The sequence below is a fragment of the Sapajus apella genome, unplaced genomic scaffold (genome assembly GCF_009761245.1).
Source record: "Sapajus apella isolate SASKATOON/1434 unplaced genomic scaffold, GSC_monkey_1.0 scaffold81, whole genome shotgun sequence".
NCBI classification, from domain to species: Eukaryota; Metazoa; Chordata; class Mammalia; order Primates; family Cebidae; genus Sapajus; species Sapajus apella.
The window spans coordinates 5,347,856-5,361,099 of NW_022437021.1; the positions used below are offsets into that span (position 1 = coordinate 5,347,856).

The window sequence follows — 13,244 nt, forward strand, 5'->3', positions numbered from 1 at the left end:
CTTGTTCTTGCTTGGGCCGTATAAGATGTGCCTGCTTCCTCTTTACTTTCCAGCATGATTCTAAGTTTCCTGAGGTATCCCCAGAAGCAGAAGGTGTTATGCTTCCAGTACAGCCTGCAGAACTGTGAACCAATTAAACCTCATTTCTTTATACATTACTTAGTCTCAGGTATTTCTGTATAGTAGTGTGAGAACAAACTAATAAAATGTGAAATGGTAAGTACATGCAGACAGTATTTTCTAGTATACTTTCCTCTTGTAATTCAGTCTGCCCCTAACCTCTCACCTTTCCTTTGTTATTGCCCTAGGGAAAAACAGGAGGAATGCCACCTCACAGAGGGGGAAGGATAAAGAAGGGAGATAGGTCTTGTCGATCAAAAGGGAGAAGTGAAAAAACTTCAAATTCTAGGTGGCAAAGGGGAAAGAGAAAAATGGAGGAAGAAAAGAAGAGAGGAAGGGAGGTAGAAGGGAAAGAACTCAGCACTAATATACTGACTCCGTGCATTGTGATGAAAATTCCCATAGTGTGAGTAGAAACATCCAGAAATGTTTTAGGAGAACTTGGAATTCCCATCTCTTCTGAAAATGAGAATGAAAGCCTAAGAGGCCACATGACTCTACATCAAATGGAAACATTAGAGCAGTTTTTTTTGGAAGAATCTACATAGATGGTTCTAAGTTAGCATTTCTAGTTGCCCAGGGCCTGTGCAAAGCATGCATAGAATCTAGAAATCCTCCTGAACAAGAGAGAGGAGGTTCAAACATTTCAGAGAACTGGTGAGCTAGAATAGGGCCAATAACACTCTAAAGTCAGATAATACCAACTTTTGATGAGGAAGTTGGGAAATGCTCTTGCACTGTTAATGGTAGTCTGAGCTAGTACAGCAACTATGGGGAGTTATCTGGTAGTCCTTAGAATTATCAGGACATGTACATGAGGAGTTATCTGGGAGTCCTTAGAGATATCAGGTCATGTACACAGACACCCAGGATTCCCACTCCTGGGTGTATACCCTAGAGCCATTCTGATATAAGACTATAAGGAACATGTATTAGTATATTTATTGGTGCTCTACTTGAGAAGGCGGAAAGTTGGAAAAAATTAAGTGTCCATCACTGGTGGAAAGGATTAGTTAATTGTGGGATACACACACACACATACACACATACACTGTCTATCTATCTAATCTATCTATCTATCTAATATATATATAATGTTTCATCTTGCAGGGCATTTGAGATGAAAGAAAGCTATTAATGGTACATAAATTTCAATATATCTACATAGTATATTAATATATGTATATAATCTTTGTACCATTCAGAATTAATTATCTGGATGTACATAAAGCGACACTGATAGATCTTCCTTAGTCCACTGATTCAAATATCAATCTCTTATGGAAAACCTCACAGGCATATCTAGAAATAATACTTTATTACCTGTCTGAATATTCCTTAATCCAGTCAAGCTGACACCTAAAATAAGCAATCACAATACCTAAATACAGTTGCATTTATAAACATTAAAGTGGATGCCTGGCAGTGGTTGGGGGAAGGGGAGATGTGAGTGGACAGTAGGAGTTAGGATGAGAAAAGGGAAAAGCATAAAGTTAATAAAACATGATATATGCCTTGTGAAATTGGATGATGATGTACCGTGAACTAAGAGATATAATTCACTCAACTCTGAACCTTAGGTTAAAAAAAAAGAAAGCAATGGTTTGTATATCCGAATCATGGTGAATGCATAGGTGTTGTATTGTGATGACTATCTTCAGGTGAGCCTCTACCTTATAAGAGTGACCTTGCAGGGAGTGAGAGTAAGCTACTCATCCATATGACAGAGACAGATGATTTCAGGACCAGGATGGAATTTAGTAAATTGCTTGTTATTTAGTTATCCCGTGCCCTGAAAGATAAAACATTTACCCTTGAGATTAACATTTCATTGGCTGATCAAATTCAATGTACTGCTTATGTTCTCTGTAACAGGAATTTTAAAGTACATAAATTTTTCAGCAAGAGTCTGATATCTGAAAAGATACATTACTTTGATCTGAAATAATTTGAAGTTCAACTGGATGAAATATTGCTACTATTTAAGCTACTTATTTTTAAAATATGGATCCTGTTAATCAGATTGATAGTGTGGAGCTGGAACTCTCTCTGATGACAAGAGATGGAAGGCTAACTTCCCTCCACAGTTTTCATTATTCACCAGCTGCTTGTTGACCAGCTACTTTACTTTTCTAAAACCAGGTCTCTTCATCTACAAAATGATTGGGTTAGGTTATCGCTCCCTTCAAGATCTAAAAATGCTGTAATTTTACAATAACAAAACCAAAAAGGGTGATCATGTTCCAGTAAATAGAAAGTTATCTCTGCTATACAGTCTATCAATATTGTCTCAGAGACAGGAGAGAAATTGATTATCACTGACTCCAAAGATATGGGTGAGTCAAATTCTGTTTCCACACTATTATATTTGAGTAATCTAGTGCTTGTCAGAATTAGGCATTTTTAAAAACTCCAGTGTACAAAAATATCTACTACTGATTATTTCTAAGAATAGAATTTGAGCAATGGATCTTATGCTGGTACCTCAGTATAATCCCATCATCAGAGTCAATGATTAGGCATAGTGTTAGAAGTAAAATTAGTAGTACATGTTTCTTTGGGTACTTCCATACAAAAATATCTTGGATGGTGTACAAGATAGCCCTGTAATATAACAATAATAGCTAATATTTTACAACACTGTCATAGACACTGTGCTAGATGCTTTCCAAATATTAACTTGATTCATTTTCACAGCAACCTCATAAAATAGGTACTATGAGTATCCCCTTTTACAGAGGAGATAAATGAGGCACAGAGATGTTAGGCAACTTGCTTAAGGTTACATTGCTAGAAAGTGGGAGAGATGGGATTTGAATCCAGGTTGTCTAACTCAAGAGTCCTTGCTTTTAGCCGCTAGACCTATTATCTTTAATATGTGGTGAAGCTCAATTTTACATCAAAATTTTAATATTACACTACATAGTTTTCTGGACTATATGTTTTGAATAACGTTCTCATTATTCCACTCATAGCCAATTCTTGGAGGAAGATAATCAGAAAAAAGCCTATTGACTTTGTTCCCTTATTCTGATTTTTCCTTCAACACTGCCTCTTATAGTAATAGGGGAATCTAATATTTATTTGGCTTCTATTCTGTACCAGGCTTCGTGTTTTATGTTTATTAATTTATTCATTCCTTATGACCTATATGGGATGTGCATGATGACCAGCCCATCCTGCTGATGAGGAGGCTGAGGCTTACAGAGGTTCTGCATTTTGCTCATGGTCGTGTATGTCTAGTGAATACCCAAAGGAGCATTTGGCTCCAGAGCCTGTTTCTCCCTTGCAGGATTGCTTCTAAGATACTTAACATCTCCATCCCTAGAGTAAGAGAGTTGTTAAGATGTCATCTTATGTAATGTCTAGTTCTGATTCTCTCTGAGTCTATTATTCATAATGACTCATGGCTCTCCACTTAGTAATGGCTAAAGTAGAATTTCAAACCAGGCCCAAAGTTAGGTGCATTTGTCTCTTGTTAGCTTTGACAAATCCCAAATTTGAGCATATTAAGGAACAAAACAAAATAATACATAAAAATTTGATTTTTATTCATTTATCTGGAAACTTAAATCAAGCATTGCTATTTACATTATGCAGGCTTTAATTTCATTAATAAAGTATCTTTTTTTTTTTTTTTTTTTTGAGATGGAGTTTCACTCTTGTTGCCCAGGCTGGAGTGCAATGGCATGACCTCGGCTCACTGCAACCTCCGTCTCCCAGGTTCAAGCGATTCTCCTGCTTCAGCATCCCAAGTAGCTGGGATTAGAGGCATGCATCACCACACCCAGCTAATTTTTTGTATTTTTAGTAGAGACGGAGTTTCACTATGTTGGCCAGGCTGGTCTTGAACTCCTGACCTCAGGCGATCCACCTGCCTCGGCCTCAAAATACTGGGATTACAGGCATGAGCCACTGTGCCTGGACAGTAAAGTATTTTCTTTTCTTTCTTTCTCTTTTTTTAAAATTGTACTTTAGGTTCTGGGGTACATGTGCAGATCATGCAGGGTTGTTGCAAAGGTACACACATGGCAAGGTGGTTTGCTGCCTCCATCCCCCGTCACCTATGTCTGGCATTTCTCCCCATGTTATCCCTCCCCAACCTCCCCACCTCCTGCTGTCCCTCCCCTACTAGCCCCCCGCAACAAACCCCAGTGTGTGTTGCTCCTCTCCCTGTGTCCATGTGTTCTCATTGTTCAACACCTGCCTATGAGTGAGAACGTGTGGTGTTTGATTTTCTGTTCTTGTGTCAGTTTGCTGAGAATGATGGTTTCCAGGTTCATCCATGTCCCTACAAAGGACATGAATTCATAGTTTTTTATGGCTGCATAGTATTCCATGGTGTATATGGGCCACATTTTCCTTGTCCAGTCTATCATTGATGGGCATTTGGGCTAGTTCCAGGTCTTTGCTATTGTAAACAGTGCCACAATGAACATACATGTGCATGCGTGTTTATAGTAGAGTGGTTTATAATATTTTGGGTTTATACCCAGTAATAGTATTGCTGGGTCAAATGGAATTTCTATTTCTAGATCCTTGAGGAATCACCACACTGTCTTCCACAATTAGTGAACTAATTTACACTCCCACCAACAGTGTAAAAGTGTTCCTATTTCCCCACATCCTCTCCAGCATCTGTTGTCTACAGATTGTTTCTTGATGGCCATTCTAACTGGTGTGAGATGGTATCTCAATGTGTCTTTGATTTGCATTTCTCCAATGACCAGTAATGATGAGCATTTTTCCATGTTTGTTGGCCTCATATATATCTTCTTTTGAGAAGTATCTGTTCATATCCTTCACTGACTTTTGAATGGGGTTGTTTTTTTCTTGTAAATCTCTTTTAGTTCTTTGTAGATTCTGGATATTAGCCCATTGTCAGATGGGTAGATTGCAACAATTTTTTCCCATTCTGTTGGTTGCTGGTTCACTCTAATGATTGTTTCTTTTGCTGTACAGAAGCTCTGGAGTTTAATTAGATCCCATTTGTCTATTTTGGCTTTTGTTGCCAATGCTTTTGGTGTTTTAGTCATTAAGTCCTTGCCTATGCCTATGTCCTGAATGGTTTTGCCTAGGTTTTCTTCTAGGGTTTTTATGGTATTAGGTCTTATGTTTAAGTCTTTAATCCATCTGGAGTTAATTTTAAAATTTTCTTTTAAAAAAGACACTTTTATGTTAGGGAGGGATTTGTTGGGTTAAATCAGATAAAGTTTTGCTGGTATTCCAATTTTTAAAGAAAATTCTAAAAATTGACCTTGCATTTCTAAAGCCCTTGAAGCAAACTTTCTTAGTGAAAAGTATCAGGAGAGAGACTAAGGTAGAAAACAAGGCATGACTAATTGTTGGGGAACATTTCTTCACCCTTGAAAAGAGGTAGAGGAGTGGGAGAGGAAGTGGGGGTATGTGACCCAGATGTCTTATTTATGTTTCCTTATCATGAGTCTTCTTGCTAAAAGTGAAGTGTTGGTAAAGTGGTTTCAGTCTGCCAGAGACTCCTGGCCTTTGTCCAAACCTAACTGAAATATTATCAGAAATACATTCTTTGCTATGTATAGCACCGACAAGTTCTTCTAATGAGATCCAAACATTGCAGCCAATTAGGCAGGATAATACTGTGCTCCCTTGGGTAGGGAAGAACATGCCCTTTCACTATCTGTCATGCAGGGGTTATCCACCAACTGTGGCTTTGTGTGGCATGTCCAGAGGACTGATGCCAAAGTTTTATTTTGTGAGACAAAAATAAGTAACCCATGATGTGTTGGTGAGCCTCAAAAAGACCATCTAGCTTTTAAACTCTTATTTGGGAAACAAAGAAAGAGATTTAAATCTCATTTATTCTGGAGCAAAACTATAATATATGTATAATTATGTATCTAAATTATTTAAAATAACTGAATGTTCAGCATGGCTACAATAAAAACCTTGATGGAATATGCCTCTGAAGGAGGCTGCATATGGTGATTTTAGGAAAGAAGACGATGGATGATTAATAGGACAAGAAGAAAGGTTGATAGAGGTGACCGTGTGGTAACAAGCTCATAACAAGTTCACAATGGTCACAAATTCACAGAATGTCTAGATGTGATGTGGCAAGATACACAGGGTCCTAAGTATACTTAGAAATGTCACGTGTGCAATGTCTTTATATAGTGCTTATCTCTAAGCAACCCTAAGAGTTTATTAAGAATTAAGATTAGTCTTCACAAAAGTCAAATTGATTAGGAAAGCAAACCTTCTGTTTAGAATTGAGAAAGCTAGGATATGGAGTGTTTGCATAATTTTCTCAAAAATCACGTTTTTGGACTATGTTAACATAGAAGAAAGAAACTGTTTTATCCTACTTTCTCTCTTCTCACTACTCTCAATACTTCACTTTTCACTTTTGACACCAGATGTATGGCTTTTTCCCACACGAAGCAATTTTCCAACACGGACTGGTTGTCCTACAATTCAATTTAATTCTGTCACTAACTGAAGTTAGCACAGATGTCACAGGTTAAGGGCTCAGTCTCACAAGACTGCCCCCACTTCAGATGTCAACTGAAAGTCTAGGTTGTTGTTAACCTGTGCTTCCATTGAAAGTCCCACAACTCCCTCCTTAGGTTCAGTCATTTGCTAGAGTGGCCCACAGAACTCAGGAAAGTGTTTTACTTACTGTCTCTAACTTATAATAAAAGGCTACAGCCCAGTGGAAGAGATGTATAGAGCAATGTGTGGAGGAAGCAGCAGAAAGCTTCCATACCTTCTCCAGTCTTGTCACTCTCCATGTGTTCAGCTACCTGCAAACTCTCTCTCTCTCTTTTTTTTTTTTTTCATGGAGGCTTCATTATGTAGGCCAATGATTAAATCATTGGCCATTAGTGATAAATTCATCCTGAAGCCCCTGAGGTAGAACTGAAAATTCCAATTCTCTAATCACAAGGTTGGTTCCTCTGTTAACCAGCTCCCATCCTGGGCCATCCCAGAGCCCCAAACACTAGTCTTCTCATTAGCATACCAAATGATACTTTTGACTTCAGAGATTCCAAGGGTTTTAGGAACTATGTGCCAGGAAACTAGAATAAGACATATATATATGTAACAATTCCACAGACTATAACCCAGGACTTCTTCAGCTTACTGATTAAGAAGTGATGTTTTTCATCTTCACCACATTCCAGCTGAGCACTTTCCTTTGGCTTGCAATCATAAAACTTTGTGTTCTGAAAGGATATCATCTTTTTTGATCCTTGATATGGTTTGGCTCTGTGTCCTCACCCAAGTCTCACCTTGAATTGTAATCCCCATAATTCCCATGTATCAAGGGAGAGACTAGGTGGAGGTAATTGGATCATGGGGGCAGTTTCCCCCATACTGTTCTCATGACAATGAGTGAGTCCCTTGAGATCTGATGGTTTCATAAGTGTCTGAAATTTCCTCTGCTTGCACTCACTTCATCCTGCTGCCCTGTGAAGAAGGTGCGTGGTTCTCTTTTGCTTTCCACCATGATTGTACACTTCCTGAGTCCTCCCCAGTCATGCAGAACTGTGAGTCAATTAAACCTCTTTCATTTATAAATTACCCAGTCTCTGGCATTTCTTTATAGCAAAGTGAGAATGGACTAATACAGTAAATTGGTATCAGGAATGGGGTGCTGCTATAAAGATACCCAAAAATGTGGACACAACTTTGTAGCTGGATAACCAGCAGAGGTTGAAACAGTTTGGAGGACTCAGAAGAAGACAGGAAAATGTGGGAAAGTTTAAAACTTCTTTTTTTTCTCTCTCTATAGCTAATTTTAAAAAATATATACTTTGAGTTCTGGGGTACATGAGCAGAATGTGCAGGTTTGTTACATAGGTATACATGTGCCATGGTGGTTTGCTGCATTTATCCCCCCGTCGTCTACATTAGGTATGGTATTTCTCCTAATGTTAGCCCTCTCCAATCCGCCTACCCCCTGCTATCCCTACCCTACCCTCCCCACCCCCTGACAGGCCCCACTGTGTGTTGTTCCCCTCCTTGTGTCCATGTGTTAAATTTGGAACTCCCTAGAGACTTGCTGAATGGCTTTAGACCAAAATGCTGATGGTGATGTGGACAATGAAGTCCAGGCTGAGGATGTCTCAGATGAAGATGAGGAACTTATTGGGAACTGGAGCAAAGGTGACTCTTGCTATGTTTTAGCAAAGAGACTTGTGGCATTTTACCCCTGTTCTAGAGATCTGTGGAACTTTGAAATTGAGAGAGATGATTTAGAGTATCTGGTGGAATAAATCTAAGCAGCAAAGCATTCAAGAAGTGCCTTGGGTGCTCTTGAAAGCATTCAGTTTTATGCACTCACAAAGAGATGGTTTAGAATTGGAATCTATGTTTAAAAGGGGTGGAGAGCATAAAAGTTTAGAAAATTTGCAGCCTGACAATGGGATAGAAAAGGAAAATCAATTTTCTGAGAAGAAATTCAAGCCAGCTGCAGAAATTTGCATAAGTAATGAGAAGTCAAATGTTACTCTTCAAGATGATGAGGAAAATGTCTCTAGGGCATGTCAGAGGTCTTTATTTCAACCCTTCCCATCATAGGCCTGGATGCCTAGAAAGACAAAATGGTTTCGTGGGCTAGGCCCAGGGGCTTGCTGCTTTGTGCAGTCTCAGGACTTGGTCCCCTGCATCCCAGTCAGGGCTACCAGTGGCCAACATATAGCTCAGGCTCTTGCCTCAGTGGGTACAGGCCCAAGTTTGACAGCTGACACATGGTGTTGGGCCTGTGGGTGCACAGAAGTCAAGAATTGAGGTTTGAGAACCTCTGTGTAGATTTCAGAGTATGCATGGAAATGCCTGGATGTCCAGGCCTAAGGTTGCTTCAGGATGGAGCACTCGTGGAGAACTTCTGGTAGGGCAGTGCAAAAGGGAAATGTGGGGTTGGAGCCTCCACATGGAGTTCCCACTGGGGCTCTGCCAAATGGAACTGTGAGAAGAGGGCCACCATCCTTCAGATGCCAGAATGGTAGATCCACCAACAGCTTGCACTGTGCACCTGGAAAAGCTGCAGACACTCAACATCACCCTGTGAAAGCAGCCTGGAGGGAGATGTACCCTGCAAAGCCCCAGGGGAAGAGATACCCAAGACCATGGGAACCCACCTCTTGTATCAGTGTGACCTGGATGTGAGACATAGAGTCAAAGGAGATTATTTTGGAGCTTTTAATATTTAATGACTGACTGCCCCACCTGATTTCAGACTTGCATGGGGCCTGTAGCCCCTTTGTTTTGGCCAATTTCTCTCATTTGGAAAGGGAACATTTATCCAATTGTGTCTTAGAAGTAACCAACTTGCTTTTGATTTTATAGGGTTAGGTGGAAGGGACTTGCCTTGTCTCAGATGAGACTTTGGACTGTGGACTTTTGAGTTAATGCTGAAATGAGTTAAGACTTTGGGGTACTATTGGGAAGGGCATGATTGTGTTTTGAAATGTGAGGACATGAGTTCTTGGAGGCACCAGGGCAGAGTGATATGGTTTGGCTGTGTCTCCACCCAATCTCACTTTGAATTGTAATCCCCCTAATCCCCATATGTCAAGGGTGAACCCAGGTAGTGATAATTGGATCATGGGGATAGTTTCTCCCATGCTGTTTTCATGACAATGAGTGAGTCTCATGAGATCTGATGGTTTTATAAGTGTCTGGCATTTCCTCTGCTTGCAGTCACTCTGTCCTTCCACTCTGTGAATAAGGTGCCTGCTTCTCCTTTGCTTTCCACCGTGATTGTAGGTTTCCTGAGGCCTACCCAGCCATGCAGGACTGTGAGTCAATTAAACCTCTTTCCTTTATAAATTACCCAGTCCCAGATATTTCTTCATAGCAGTGTGAGAATGGACTAATACAAGCCTTTTGCTTGAATCCTCTCTGTTTACCCTTTACATATTTTGAATATCTCTAATGATGATACAGTTGAGTAGTAGCGCTTTGTCTTAGTCTGTTTTGCATTATAATATGATTTGGATATTTGTCCCCTCCAAATCTCATGTTGAAATGTCATCCTCAGTGTTGTAGGTGGGGCCTGGGGGAGGCATTTGGGTCATGGGGCATATCCCTCATGAATGGCTTGGTGCCCTCCCCATAGTAGTTAACACAAGAGCTAACTGTTTAAAAGAGCCTGGATCTCCCTTGCTTCCTCTCTCACCACGTGACACACTGGCTCCCTCTTCAACTTCTGCCATGACTAAAAGATTCCTGAGGCATCACAGGAAGCTGAGCAGATGGCAGTGACATGCTTATATAGCCTGCAGAACCATAAGGCAAATAAACTTCTTTTTAAAATAAATTACCCAGTCTCAGGTTTGCTTTATAGCCATGTAAAACAGACTAACACATGTTGCTATAAAGGAATCCCTAAGACTGGATAAGTTCTAAAGAAGAGGTTTATTTGGCTTACAGTTCTGCAGGCTGCACAAGAAACATAATGCCAGCATCTGATTCTGGTGACATCCCCAGGCTGCCTCCACTAATGGTGGAAGGGGAGTGTGAACCTGTGTGAGCAGAGATCACATGGCAAGAAAGAAGAAGAAAGATAGACAGGAAGGAGATGTCAGCCTCTTTTTAACAATAGGCTGTTTTGGGAACTCATAAAGCAAGAACTCACTCATTACTCTGAGGATGGCACTGAGCTATTGGTGAGGGATCTGCCCCCTGACACAAATGCGTCTCATTAAGCCCCTCCTTCAACATTGGGGATCAGATTTCAACATGAGATTTGGAAGAGACAAACACCCAGATTATAGCAGACTTCATTACCCACCCCCTGCAAAAAAAAAAAAAAAAGGATCTGAGGGAAAAGCCCAAGGATTGTCCCAAAGCAATTCTCTTAGTTAAAGATAATGGTAGCAAAATTCTTCTCTCACAATAGCCATATCTAATGTTCGGACAGTATGACTTTTGACTAAGGTTAAAGCTCTTAGACAATTACAGCACCCATTTCTTACCTATTTTTTATGTATATACTACTTCATTTGATAAAAGGGATGGCTAGAATATTATTCTTTACCTAGAACCATCCTTGTAGGTATCATGATCATCTTGTACCACTGGAAATGTACTTTGGTTTTCCTTTGGCCTCAAGCAGCTCAGTTTTTAAGAAGATTGAGATGGTGCCCCTGGAGTCTTGAAGACAGACAATAACTGCTTTCATTCCTGGCATGATCTTATGTTAAGAAATCCAGTTCACTTGACATTTTCTGAAGATGGTTTCTATTCATGGCAAAATTAGGTCTCTTCCACAATGTAAAAACAGTCAAACCTGGAGGGCATATGGTAGAACCTGCCTTTACCCAGAACATTTTGAAATGCAGTGGGTAGTCATTGAGTCTAGAAAACTCACTGAGTTGCCTCTTTGTCAGTCTTTGGAGACAGTGGAGCTTCACTGCTCGAGGGTGCCCTTCCTGTCTTCTCTGGGATTCCTGGCAGCCAGTACAGAACATTTTAAAATGGCAGGAGGCACACATCTCACTGCTTGAAAAAGATGCAACACTAGCTGGCTGTCCAAAAGAACAGACGAGCTGCAGTATTTCCAAGGTGTTAAATCTAGGTGAAACTTACTTCCTGCAAGGATAAAATTGTGAACCCTGGTGATATCTTTCCAGAGTTGCTGGAGCTTTTGGGGGAGGAAAATAATATTTATCCTTTTAAAGTCACTCTTTATCACAGGAGAACTAATGAGAAATCTATCATTGGCATAGGGCTTGTTTAGATGGATCTGCCAGGGATGCACATAAATGGAGTTCTAAAGTCTTGGTCATTTTTGGGGACCTATCCATTTCCTGCTTTTGCATCTCCAAAGTACAGACGATTCTGATAAATTAGTATGCTGTCCCTTGTGAGTCGAATATTTGCATTTTAACATGGTTGTCCCGGAGAGAGTATCTTCACCCAAATGAGTGAATCTTGATGAGAATTTCAGCCAATGTGGCAGATCAGTGGGGAAGACATTTTGAGAGTGAGTGTGCTTTGTGGAAAGGCTCAAATCAATCCAAATGGATGGGTAATTTATGGTGTGCTATCACTTGCCAAAGTTACTTCTGGGAGACTTTGCTGTGGAGTCCCTAGAGTCCTGTGAATCAAAAAAAAAAAAACATCAGCAAAAGGCCTTAGCTCCAGTGGAGGTTGCCTGTCTCCATCTGTGCCAGGGTCTGGACAGGGAGTAAATATAAACCCTTATCCTTGGGTAACATGTCTTCCTGGGAGGTTGGCCTTCCATAAGGGAGGAATCTGTACCTAAAAAGATCCTCACACCATGAAGTACCACATGGGAGGAAGGATAGCAGATCTGTGGAAAGGGAGAAGGTCATCCACTTACCCCTTCCCCAGGAAGAGCCTGGAGAGCATAGCAAGGAGTGCTTATTTATCCTAGACCTGGATATGCCACAACCTGGCTGAGTGTCCTTGCTGAATCCCAGTCAGTAGCTGAAGGATCAAAGTGCCTCTTGGAGGCCTACTCAAGACCAGACATTTCCTCAGAAAAATATTGGCAATTTCCTTTACTGTGGTGGGTAACTCCAGGTTTGAAAACAACTAAAACTAAAAAATTTTGGAGATGATATATGGTAAAGAACATTAAGGCTATTGTTTAATGCTACTATTTATTCATGTCGAGTCTAGATCTAGGAACACTTGTAGGAAACCTAGGCTCTGATGGCTGAGTTAAATGTGCTGTTCAGCAAGAGTCAGGATTATGATCTTAAATTTTATAATCTCAAACTGATGATTTACAAAAAGAATATTTTTAAATTATAAAAATAATTTATACAAATTATTAAACACATAAGAAAATAAAAAACACTCAGTTCTGGGATTCAGAGATTTTCTTTCTTAATTCTATGTATTAGTAACTAATTTGATAATGATAGAGATTATGCTCATGTTATATATACTTAGGAATTCTGTTTCTTTTACTTATTAATAAATCAGAAATGCTTTCTTACGTATTAAACATTACTTGAGATCATGCCATTTACAGATTTCATAGTATTTCATGACATAAATATATTATAATTTATTTAAGCAATCCTTTATGGTGGCAGCTCAAATTACCTTGACTTCTCATGAAACTGCTTTCTGCTCATCTGCCCTCAAATTTTATGAGATGCTGT

General features: G+C 39.9%; 1 protein-coding gene and 1 long non-coding RNA gene across 25 annotated transcripts in view; one reads left to right on the plus strand and one right to left on the minus strand.

Moving 5' to 3' along the window:
* The window catches only part of MTERF1 (mitochondrial transcription termination factor 1), a 469,560-nt gene that overhangs the window by 214,345 nt on the left and 241,971 nt on the right, over positions 1–13,244 (plus strand). The window lies entirely within an intron of this gene.
* On the minus strand, positions 36–10,612 carry LOC116533342. Its single transcript, XR_004261239.1, has 2 exons — positions 9,918–10,612; positions 36–139 (listed from the first exon to the last, which is right to left on the minus strand). It is a non-coding gene; the product is annotated as an uncharacterized LOC116533342 (long non-coding RNA).